The 12,933-nt window shown below is 40.6% G+C and overlaps 1 protein-coding gene across 4 annotated transcripts in view; it reads right to left on the bottom strand.

Moving 5' to 3' along the window:
• Positions 1-12,933, bottom strand: part of ABCA5 (ATP binding cassette subfamily A member 5) — a 140,914-nt gene that overhangs the window by 87,962 nt on the left and 40,019 nt on the right. For 2 of the 4 annotated variants that reach the window (XM_025889901.2, XM_073883198.1), the window contains exon 1: positions 564-757. The exons of 1 other annotated variant lie outside the window; for it this stretch is intronic. The gene's annotated coding sequence lies outside the window, so the exon portion shown is untranslated. Of the gene's footprint in view, positions 1-563; positions 758-818; positions 868-12,933 lie in introns of those variants that run through there. One more of the 4 variants, XM_073883196.1, reaches the window with a different exon arrangement.

Here is a 12,933-nt window from a genome sequence, read left to right as displayed (position 1 = left end):
TCCTGCCTAACCAGCTTTCTGGGACGCGGAAATCTTTTCACGCCCGAGCTCTGCCTTGCGTTTCAGGAATCAGGGCATTTCCCCCCAAATCATGTCATGAGACCTGCACGTCCTCCTCTCACCCAAACTCCCCTTCTAACACCCAGGGTAAGGAGCGGCGCGAGAGCCCCCGGGGAGGGATCAGCGCTCAGCGCCGGAGGCGTCTGGAGGGAACCGTACTCGCACATTTTCCCTCCCTCGCCGCCCTGCGAGGGACCCGACCCCGTCGTGCCCAGTGCAGCCAAGCAGCCGTCCCGCGGCGGGCCCCGCACCCGCGCGTGACACCCGGGCAGCGGCCACCGCGACCCCGACGCGGGCTGCGGCAAACCGCGCTTCCTCCCACCTGGGGGCTCCTCCCGCCCCCCTCCGCTCGCCGGCTGGTCCGCCCCTCGGCCCCCTCCCCGCCACCCCTCTCCCTCGCCCGCCTCTCCTCCGCCCCTCACTCCCGAAGGGGCGGCGTCCCTCCCCGCCGGCTCCAACCCCGGGCGAGCCGCCAGCGCCGCTGCCCTCCAAGCCCCCCTCACCTCAGGGCCGAGCCGCAGCGCGGTCAGGCAGGGACACGCGGAGACACTCCGCGCGGGTGACGGAGCTCGGAAACGGGAGTGTGTGTGTGTGTGTGAGAGACAGAGAGAGAGAGAGGGAGAGAGAGAGAGAGCGCGGCCCGGCGCGCGAAGCCCTGCCGCTCGGCCCCGTGCGCCCCGGAGCCGCAGGGCCGGCAGCGCGCCTGCGAGGGGAGCGCGCAACGCCGGAAGCCTCCTTCCGCCTCCTGCCGAACGCACCTGGGGGCGGGGCTCCCGAAGAACCGGGATCTGCGGACACGCGCGCTCCCGGAGCTCGGCCCCGCGCATCCCGGCGCGGGCTGTGGGGTTGACGCGCCCGCGAAGTCCGCGCACCTGGGGGCGGGGCTCCGAGGGGGCGGGGCGAGCGGGGGCGCGCTGAGGCCCGGGCATGCGCGCGCGCGCCCAGCCGCAGAGCATGAGTGGCTCTGGCCCCGGCCCTGGAGGGAGCTTGGGATCTGTACGGTCGGTCTGCGGAGACCTCGGCATGCTCTCCCTCAAGGCACAGGCAAAATAACGGGCCTGAAGTCAGGGGCTCCCATTTGAGTCCAAACGCTGCCGCCTCCTAGCGTTTGACCTTGACCTGCAGCCTTCCCGGTGGTGCCTAGTTTTAGGAACTCTTTCTTGTCTGTTTCCAGGCTTCTGAGTGGCCCTCTCCCAGGACTGCATTTCGAGTCACTCCGCTGCCCCTTGTCCTCCCCGCTGCAGTGTCTGGGTTGCAGTGTCCTCATTCCCTCCTAACTGCTGCCTCGTTCCCCCATCAGACACCGACCTGGGACATCTGGACACCTGAGGATGCTTTTAGTTTCTAAAGTGTCCTCAGGAGAGTCTGGGAATGTGGCGGATCCTGAATTTTCCAAACGGCCTGACACACAGGCATCTGTGGGAGATTCTAAACCCGCACTTATTTTTGCTAAAAATATAAACCGATGTTTTGAGTTTTATTGCCCAAAGTGACCCAAATGGTAGTCAAAGGTTATTGTAAAGGAAAGAAAAGCTCAACGCTTGCGTTAGATTTTCCTCTCCAGATTTCTGTACGGTCGTATTTCTTGCACAGTTCTTTACTTTGGGGAATTTAACTATTTAAAGACTTTATTTAAATTCTGTTAATCCTGTGTACACCATGTATTTTTACATATCTTTGTTTTTCTGCTTTTCAGATTTAAACCAAGTCTCTCCAACCATCACAGCTAAATTCTACCAAGGGAAAAACAAAACAAAACAACAACAACAACAAATACATATATATATCAAGGAATCGGGTTTTATTTCTCCTACCCAATATGGATTAAATGAGAAATTCAAAGAGGTTTAGCAGAGTCCATGATGATTAAAAATCTGGCAGTGGAGTGCAAATAGAATGTCCTAGAAACTATGCAGGAAAACTGAAGAAGGCAGGTAATAAAAACTATTCAACCATGTATTTTTTCTCTTTTGAAATATCTAAGACATGTTAGTTACAAATTCGGAAGAATGAATTTCTAATGGTCAAGTATGTGGATGGAGGTCAAAGATAAATAAACTTAGTAAAAATGTGTTACTGAAACACATATTCATCTCAACTCTGCAATTGTACTTCCCACTAGTAGTCTCAACCTGCTCTAACTTCAGAAGTCTCATCTTTTCTATCACTAAAGGAGACATTTGTTTCCTGAGCTTCTTGTTTTTATAAGGTTCTCGGTCATTCATTCTGTCTGCTGGTGCTTCTACTCGTTTCAAGACCACAACCCAGCTCTCTGAAACTCTCCTCACAAAAAATATATTGACCATAACATATTTTACTGTCTCTTTGAGCCAGCTAGTTATCAGTTTTTGTGTACCTTGTAAACAATTTAGCCACATAATCTCGATCTAAATTTCCATAGTTACCAGGTCCCAGTACTAAATAAGCATCTGCAGGAAAGATGTTCCTTTCCGAGCTTCTGTATCTAGGAAATAGCAAACAAGCCATACTGTGTGGTTGTCATGACGGCAACCCAAATCCCCATATCTCATTAATAGATTTTTAGACAAATAAATCACATGGGAATACATAGATCATAGAAGTCATAGACTGAGATTTAACAAGTTGCCTAGCTGAACAAAATAAATGGTGAACCAGAATTTTGACAGTATTTAATGCAGAAAAGAGAGGTAAGCTTGCTACCCTTTTCCCGGTGTCACATCAGTACCTTATTCTGCATGATTATCAATGCATTGAAAATTACATACACCATTTTTAAATTATTACTATTAAGCACTCCTTATAATTCCTTGTTTTTAAACATTTACCATTTCTCCAAGCTAAAAAAAGTGCCAAGAGAAAGGATGTGGTTTCTAAATTCAGGGTTTAAATTAGGTATAATTTAGAAGAGTTTCAAATTAGAATCTTTTTCTAGAATAAGGCCGGACAAATAAAGAAACACAGACTTGACTGACAAAGTAGAAAGAGAATCTTGCATCTTCAGCAATAGAATTCCAAACTGCCATCTCAAATGTGGCTGAGATTATTATTGAATAGCTTAGAGAAATGATTAATTAATAATCGGTGGAAGGTTGGAGATGAGAACGACTTCTAAAGGTAATTTTAGTTTGTTTGGCTTTTATTACAGGAAAAGTAGTCAAGGAGATTAATATGTGAAGAATATCTAGCCAAATTTGATATTTAAAAAAACTCCAACTAACCCACAGTATCTATCGAGCACCTGATATTCTTGCTTAGCAAGAACCTCAACTTTGCAAAGAAATCTACAATTATTCTGAAAGACAACAAAATAAATAATTAAGGAGCATCAAATGGAAGGTGATACCTGTTCCACCGTTAAACGATGTGGTATAAAGTGCCGTAGAGAAAACATTGAGGGCTGGAGTTACCTGGTACCTTCCAGAGGAAAAGCTGGGAAGATGGGCTTAACCAGCATGGAGTATGATCGAGGGCACAGAGAAATAATTATGCCTGCCTAGGTTTTTATAAACACAAAATTATCAATTTACCGAAGAGAATAATGTAAAGGCTAAAAAGGAAAGTTGACTCAATCTGTGTGTTTTTTCTTCAGTAAGGAAAATGGAATTTAAGGGGGTAAAGGTGAAACTAAGTACAGAAAGAAGTGAAACTCAAGAGAGGTGAGGGGATAATGATCAGGCACCTCTCTGTTTCAAATAAGTTCATGTTTCCAGGCACAAATTACATCCCACAGCTATTTACAGGTAACCCAAGACCCATGACTGGTAAGTTCAGAGAAACTGTAAAAAATGAAAACAAGACGACAGATCCCCTGCTTTCGAAAACTGGTTTAAAGATAGACACTAAAAGCTTTAGAACAGAAAAGTAAAATTCCAGAATTCATACTTAAATATACTTTGCAAACATTTAGAAGAGGATGGTCACTAAGAACCAGACTAACTAAAGATAAGTCATACTGTACTTTTTTTATTTGATCTTTGAGTTAAAATGAGAATCGTATAGTCATGACAGAAATTAATTTCAGCAAAGCATTTAATCCAGTCTTTCATGATACTTGTGGATGAGACTGCAAAATAATGGCTTGATATAATTATAATTAGGTAAACTAGAAGTAAGTTGGATATTGTTGCCAAAGTTCCATTCCGAAGACAGGACCAGGAAACAAAGTTATATTAACAACTTGAACTCTGCACTAAAATATAAAGATAAAATTTAACAGGAATATATGAAAGTCCCTACATTGGTTTAAATTGAAAAATAAAAGCACAAAAGAAGTACGAAAGAGGCTCTTGGTTTAGCCATGTGAAAATCATCAAGAGGTTTTCTTGTCTGCCAAAATCAATGTAAGTTAATAATGTATGCAGATAGCTTGCAGGGATACCTCTACCATTTCCATTTGAAAACACTGTGCCCACAAGCACCCGCCCCTTCCTTTCGTCCTTGGGCGATCCCTTTCTCAATATTCCCCTTAGAATTAACTATTCCTTTGGAATAGGCAGAATATGGCCTGCAATCCGCCCAAAGATGTCCACATCCTGATCCCTGGAACCTGGGCATATGTTACTTCACGTGGAAAAAGAAGATTAGGTTTGCTAATCAGCTGAACTTAAAAATAGGAAGATTATCCTGGATTATCCAGGTGGACCCAGTGTAATCACAAGGGCCTTTAAAAGTAGAAGAGGGGAACAGAGGAATAGATCAGAGTGATGCAAAGTGAGGACTCAACCCACCACCACTGGCTTTGAGGCTGGATGAAAGAATGCAGGTGGCCTCTAGAAGCTAGAAAAAGCAAGGCAACACTCTTCCTGAGAACCTTCAGAAAGAAATGCAGCCCTTCCAACGCCTTGATTTTTATCGCAGAGCGAATCATGTGTTCTAACCCACAGAACTGTCAGATAATAAATGCGTGTTGTTTAAGTCACTAAGGTTGTGGTTATTTGTTACAGCAGCAATAGAAAAATAATACACCTCTTACAACTTGGTTTCATTCTCTGCCTTATGGCCCTTGTATTATGTAGCATCCAAATGTCCTTTCTTTTCTTCTCTCCGTCTAAGTAAGCAACGTAATGCAATAGGAAGGGCAATGCATTATTACTTAGATATTGTGGATTCATAAACTTAGTAACTCATGTGACTCCATAATCAGAGATGCATCGTTAGTCTGTATGATCACTAGTTTTCCAACTTGGAAAATAGGATAGAAAATATCTACCATCTTTGAGTCTCTGGGTTGCTTCAAAGAGTTTTTGAGAGAAGGTGAGTGAAATCATAAAAGCCAATGATTAAGCACATAATATGTGCTCCACACTGCTGTATATGCCTCATTTGTTGTCTTTTATTTAATCTCTGTAATGACAATGTGAGCTATGAACTACTAGGTTTCCCCCACCAAGGCAGAGAGAAGCGAAAGTTATAAAGCACCAGAGATTACAAATAAATGGACATCATGGAGGGAAATGACATAAAATGAAAAAAAAAAGGTGTTTATTTTTTTACTAGTAATAGTCCTAAAAATTTTTTTTCATTTAAATTTTACCAATATTAACTCTCAATATTTGTCCCTTACGGATTCCCACCAGAATTATTCTCTTCATTCATCTGTCCATTGATTCTGTAAGTCATATTTGTTGGAATTCCTATTATATATCAGGTACTCTCCTCAGCATCAGGGAGAGAAGAGAAAATGAAATGGACATAGTACAAGCTGTTAAGGAGTTTAAATTGTAAGGAGGGCTATCGATAAAAACGGGGGTGACAGTACAGTATGGTCAGTAGCATCCTGGGCATAGTCGTCAGTAGGAGGGGGTAAGTGATTCGTCTAACACATACCTGAGAGGTGAAGGAACATTGTTCACAGAAAGTCATATTAGGTTCCAAAGGCTGAATAGGGTTTAGGCAAAGGAGGACAGAAAACTCTGGGAGAGTACTGTAACCTGCCCCTTCCTCACGTACATTGACTTTCTTATTCCCAGCTCTCTCTACAGACTCAGATAGATTCTGCTTTAAGTTTCATTCCAAAATACAATTGGATGTCAAGTCTCCGATGCAAAATTTTCACATTTCGTACTGAATGAGCCCTCGGTGTCTAATCCATTTGTATCTGATTCCATATTATCTTAATCCAATGGCCAAGCAACACTATTTTAGACCACTTTATTTCCTTATCCAATCAGAACTTGGCCCACTTTTATTAGCTAATCATAGTATAAATAACAAGTGAAAAATAAGTGTTTATATAGAGAATTGTGGTTACCTGTAACTACCTACTGTGGCCACTAGATGACGCACGCATGCCTGAGAAACGATCATGCTGATTCAGTTTCTCTCCTGGGAACTCGAGGAACCAACCAATCAGAAGATTGGGACGTGGGGACGAAGAAACTGCCCAAACTGAATTTTAAGTGATCCTGGTTCTTAAATGTATCCTTAAAAAATGAACCCAACGTCTTCCTTCCCTTTTGGATAAATGGGACGCTAAGAAATTTAAAATTTAATTACCTGTACATTCATCCCCATCCCCACCCATGCTTTATTTGCGTTTCTTTTAAAATTTTTTTTATTTTTAAAATATTTTTTTAGTGTTTACTTTCTAATAATACTGTTATTCCAGCATCCTAACCTGTCAAATTGGATGACTTATTCCCTGTATATGCCTTCCACTGTCCCATCTCCTAATCCACGCTTATGACTTCCCCCAATTTTGAAGGGCCGCTCTCTCTCTTCAAATATCTCCCCCTCCATTATTATTACCTTTAGAAATCCCACTCATTCTTCAAGACACCTTTCAACGACCCCTTCTACCGTGACGTTTTTTCTGTTACTACCACTAGAAAATGCCTTTTTTCAGTTCTCTTTTCATTCTCTTAACAAGCTTTGTATTTTTGTTTAATAATAAATGTAGCATGCATTATTCTAAAGCCATATGCATCTCTGTAGCACTTAAAGACGTCCTGCTTCACGGCTATTTGTGAAACTTTCATGATCTCCCTGCTATATAATGTTTGCCTTTTGAGCGCAGAGACCACCTTAGTCATCTTTATATGTCCCGCAGCACTTAGCACCACATTATTTATTGAGTTGATTTGAATGGTAGTCTCTATAAGATTGTGGCCAAAATCTCTAAGAATCAAAAATGAGATGATGAGTCTTAGTGATAGTCTCTTGGATAATTTGGATGAAATTCAATAGCAAGATCGGGGGAACCAAATCATCTTTCCAACTAGAAATCACAGCCATGGCATGAGACTCACGCCACCTCTAAATTTATAGAAATAATGGATAGATTATAACGATTTTAAACTGTAAAGCTGAGTTCAAAACTGAGAGAGTGAAAACTTCGGATACCAAAAATAAAGAAGAAATTCAAAGTCATCGTAATCAGAACCAGGAGTTAAGGTTTTAACCTCCTGCAGGACCAGGAGGTGAGGCCCTAGAGCCACTTAATGTGGCTGGAACTAAAATTCCTGCATAAATTGGGACCCTAAAGAGGTTGTCACTTTTTGAAGCCTAAGGAAATTGCCAAGAAGCTTATCTTCTATCCAGTAGCCTAGGTTGGATAGGGGTCGGAGGGGGGGGTCACAGTTCCCATGAAAATGGAAAGTACTAGTCTATGGAAATCCAGTTTCACATTGGTATTTGAAAGTAGAAGCCCAAGCTTAGAAACAGAGAAACTGCCAAACCCTTAGAGAAGCAAATATAAAAATGTGTAGTAAGGACATTCGCACAACTCAGGGCACAAAAGAATCCCACAGAATAAACTATCTTCACTGAAGATGACTTCTCAATAAAATGAGCACATCTTGTACAAAAGGGAACAATCCTTTGTACCCTTTTACCCTTTTTTCAATTTGGTGTTTCTGCTGATAAAAAAAAAATCGGTGCCCAAAAAATCTTCTGTTAATAAAACAACCTTAACATGACTATAAAAGAATAAAATGATTAAAAACATAAAAGAAAGAATGTAAAATAAAAATAAAGTGAAATAACAAGATAAGACTTAAAAAATAGAAATATTTTAAAAAAGAAATATTTGAAAAAATTGGACTTCATTAATTCATTAGCTCTTTCAATAAATATTTACTGAACATCCACAAAGTTCCAGCATTCTTTGATAAAATGGTGAATGAGATATACAAATTCCCTACTATCATAGAGCTTATATTCTATTGAAAATAAAACACTCAACAGATGGGTTTAACAGATGGGCTAGAAAGAGCAGAAGAGATGATTATTCAACTGGAAAATAAACCTGAGGAAATTACCCATAGTACAGCACAGAGGATTAGAACGAAATGGCGAATATGAAAGTGAAGTTAAGAGAGATAGAGAATAGAGATGCCTGGGTGGCTCAGTCATTTGAGCATCTGACTCTTGGTTTCAGCTCAGGTCAAGATCTCGTGGTTCCAGTCTCGTGATTATAAGATGGGGCCCGGTGTTGGGCTCTGCACTCAGCGTAGAGTTGGCTTGAGATTCTCTCTCCTTCTCTCTAAAATAAAGAGAGAGCTTGTGCTCTCTCTCTCTCTCTCTCTCAAATAAATAAATCTTAAAAAAGAGAGAGAGAGAAAGACAGAGAGAGAGAGAGAGGTGGAGAATAGAATAAGAAGGTCCAATGCACATCTAATAGAAGTTCCAAAAAGAGAGGAAAGAGATAATGGAGAAGAGGCACTATTCAAAGAGAAAATGGCAAAGAATTTCTCAGAAAGAAAGAAGGCATGACCCATGGAATAATACAGTGAGTCCTCAACAGGATAAATTTTCAAGAAGTCAATACAGTATCCAGAAACTTCTATTTAAAATTGAAGATCACCAAAAACAAGAGGAAAACCATAACAGGAAAAAAAAAAAAAAAAAGAAAGAAAAGAAAAGAAACAAACATAGAAAGAACATCCACAAAGTGTCTGGAATGACCAAAAAAAATCCAACAACTCATTGTAAAATAAGATTGAAATAAAAATTTTAAAGTGCTTAGGAAATTCTATTCTCAGCTAAACTGTCATTCAAAGTGAGGATGAGAAAAGACAGTTTCAGAAAAAAAATCAATAGAGTTTACCATTTACAGACGTAGGCTACTAACAGATGTACTTCAGTGAGAAAAAAGTTGAATCCAAGAAGATGAAGTGTTGGGGCACCTGGGTGGCTCAGTTAGTTAAGCGGCTGCCTTTGGCTCAGGCCCCACATCAGGCTCCCTGCTCAGCGGGGAGCCTGCTTCTCCCTCTCCTGCTGCCCCTACTTGTGCTCTCTCTCTGTCAAATAAATAAATAAACTCATAAACAAACAAAAGGACAAAGCCTGAATCCAAAAGGACAAAGCGATGGGCAAGAAGAAGGACTGAATAAAGAAAATGTCTCAAAGGTTGGGGGAAACTGGATAAGCATTGACTATAATAATAATACATTCTAACCAAGAAAATGAAAACACTCACATGAAAGAAGTAGTCAGGTTTGAAACATTTTGTGTTTTTAAATTCTGGAAGTTTTTTTGAGAGGAAGCTACAGTTATTACCAATGCTGCCACGTAAGCACTAAATATTCATGAGACCCATGAGGCACCAGATATTCATGAGGAAGCCCCTTTGGCCCCATGTGTCCTCTGTTCATAACAGTCAGATAAAATCCATGAGAGCTCAGCAAGTCATGGATGCTGAGTTACAACAGTAGCCCGGCATACCAGTCCCTGGGTCTGGTAGAGAAAATATGAATCGGCTCTAGGTGTCTTCGCTTGCCGAGTCTCCTTACCTCACTCTCAACTCTGGTCCTCCTAGCCACAACGTTAACGGGGAAAGCTGATGTGGAAAAATGGGAGGTGGGACATATGAACATTTCATAACACAAGATTCAGGTAATTTGGTCCTTCCCTCTCCATCACATCCTTTCCAAACTACACTGTTAATCTCCTGCATCTCCTCCCCCTTGCTTCTTGCCCGATGCTTTAAACAGATTCAACAAACAGTGTGATTGCAGCATCTTAATTTGGTTTGTCAGCCTTTCTGGTCAGCCCCTTGGTAGTGGACTTGGAGGCTACCATTGCACCAAGGTAATTTCCCGCTGACATACCACTCAAAAGTAGAGATAAACATATAACTCATAAGCAAAGAAGGAGGAGAAAGAGGAAGAAAAATAATCACTCAAGTGGAAGGAGGAAAGTACTAAATAACTTAAGAAGTTACATTTAAAAAAACTGACTACCTCTTCCTTTATTTCAAGAATGGCTAGCCAATTTTTTACTCACATGCCTCTCCACATAATTTGTTAGTGGCTGTGTGGAATGCAGGTTAAGAAGGGTTCTAGGGGCATCTGGCTGGCTCAGTTGGTAGACCGTGCAGCACATGATTTCGGGGTCATGAGTTCAAGCCCCACGTTGGGCATAGAGATTACTTTTAAAAATTTAAAAAAAAAAAGAGAAAAAGAAAAGAAGAATTATAAGCCAAGCCTCACTTAAGTGAAAAAAGAGTGCTCTCATTTATAGCAAGGTCTCCTAAGAGGCACTGGAAATGAGAAGAAAGAATATGAGGCACGTATTTGCCTTCCTTGATCCAGGTTTTCTAAGCTTTAAAAATCACTACCAATTCCCAGAGGTTTCAAGAACTTGATTTTATTTTCTTTTAGAGCTTTTTTCCAATGGGTGCTCTTACGCTTAATCATTTTACTAAGAGAAAAGATAATTTGTATACTATAAGCTCAAATAAGACTATTTACAATATCCACAATTGCATCAAAATCATAAAGTTTAACTACTACACAGAAAAGAAGGTATAATGATATGCTTCTAATTGGCAAGAACTTTCAGGCATTATGCAATTGAATTCTACAAATGGCCACTGAGTTCTTACTGTGATATGTGCAATGCACTCTACAAGAGGAAGCAATATTGAAAAACATAGTTCCTGTGCTTAAGAAACTTGAACTGCAGTGAAGGAGAAATCCATGTATACAACTGTAAAACAGAGTATGATGTCAGTAGATCCTAAATCTAGATGGGCATCAGGATCATCTGAGAAACTTTTTAAAAAAATTGAAATACATTTGGCATAGAACGTTGCATAAGTAATAAGGTGTATAGTATGTTGATTTGATACACTGAAACATCGCAGAATGGGTGCCATTGTAGTGTTAGTGAGCACCTTTATCTCTTCACATAATGATCATTTATTTTTTGTGGTGGAAATAATTAAGATCTAGTGTCTTAACAAGTTGGATGTTTATAATCCAATATTGTTGCCTTGACGCATGAATCATAATTTAGCTGGACACAGAATTCTTGTATTAACACCCTTTCCCCTCAAAACTTTGTGGACACCCACATTGTTTTTATTGTCTGAACCATTTGAGAGTAAGTAGCATACATTATAGCCCTTTCCCCCTAAACACTATGCTGTCTATTATCTAAGAACAAAATACTCTCCTAAGCATACTCAGTTGAACAACATGGGTTTGAACTGCAGAGGTCTGCATGTACGCTGTTTTTTTCGATAAAAAAAACACAGTACCATAAGTGTGGTTTCTGTTCCTTATGACTTTCTTAATAATATTTTCTTTTCTCTAACTTACTTTATTATTTATTTCTCTAGCTTACTTCATATAACAATACAGTGTGTAACAAATACAACATACAAACTATGTGTTAATTGACTGTTCATGTTATCGGTAAGGCTTTAGGTCAACAGTAGGCTATTAAATGTTGGGTGAGTCAAAAGTTATATGTGGATTTTTGACTGCACAGGGGTTCAGCACCCTAACCCTTGTATTGTTCGAGGGTCAACTGTATAATTATTAATTTGCTTAGTTTCACTTTTCCTTGTAAGAATATACACTCCACTGGGACAGGAACTACTTCTTTGTTGGTCCCTGTTATATCGCAGGGGCTAGAATAGCACTGTCATTTATAGAACAAGGCAGACAGACTTTTCTAGAAAGGGCTAAAGATATGCATTTTAGGCTTTGCAGGTCAAGAGGCAAAATTTAAGATCATATATATATGTACATATGTGTGCATATGTATATAAATATAAATAAATATATACGCATAACGAGAGAAAACCAATTTCCACAATTTTTAATTGATAGAATTCAAAATACAATAATGATAATTGAACACAGTGTTTGTTAATATACAGGTTAGATTGGTGGGGAGGCAGAGGGTAGGCAGCAAGGGTTTGGCCAACAGAAGATTGTTGAAGCAGAGGTAGCTCTTTGGAAGAGAGCTACAAGCGGACAAGAGAGCACTTGCTGGTGGCAACCCCAGGACCCCTCCAGTCCCAAGGGGGTTCACCGGCATTCCGTTATACTCAGAGAACTAAAGGGATTTCAGAATGCTTTCAGTCAGTGGGAGTCCAGTGAGGGGGGATCTAGGAAGGAGTTAACATATGTAGAAGAGAAGGAAGGAGGTAAAGGGCAAAGAGACCAGACCTGGTGTCCGTAGCAACTACTCAGCACTGCCGTTGTAGCAGGAAAGAAGCCATAAACAAGATGAAAACTAAGGAGCATGACTGCATCTCAAACTTTACTTTATTGCACTGACGTCTGAATTTTGTACAATTTTCACACGCCGCAAAATATTCTTTTTTTTTTTTAAGGAAGTCACTAAAAATGTAAACATCACTCTTAGCTAGTGTGCATACAAAAACAGGATCTGGGCTAGATTTGGTCCCTGCAATAGATGCTAAAATGGAAGGAAAAAATAAAAAGGAAAAGTTAAAGGGGAAAACATTTTTTTAATGGTAAAATCATGAGTCATATACAAATACAAAATGAGCACATGTCAAAGATTTTATTTAACTCATTATATAATGGGGGAATCTGTCACATGCTCCGGCTGATTCAAAGGGGAATTAAGCAAACACACACACACACACACACACGCGCGCGCGCGCGCAAAATCAGGAATGCTGAAATAAAT

The sequence above is a fragment of the Callorhinus ursinus genome, unplaced genomic scaffold (assembly GCF_003265705.2).
Source record: "Callorhinus ursinus isolate GAN/ISIS: 27379988/994484 unplaced genomic scaffold, GSC_fseal_2.0 scaffold50, whole genome shotgun sequence".
NCBI classification, from domain to species: domain Eukaryota; kingdom Metazoa; phylum Chordata; class Mammalia; order Carnivora; family Otariidae; genus Callorhinus; species Callorhinus ursinus.
Note: the sequence above shows the minus strand (reverse complement) of the source record. Positions and strands in the feature narration are given on the sequence as shown.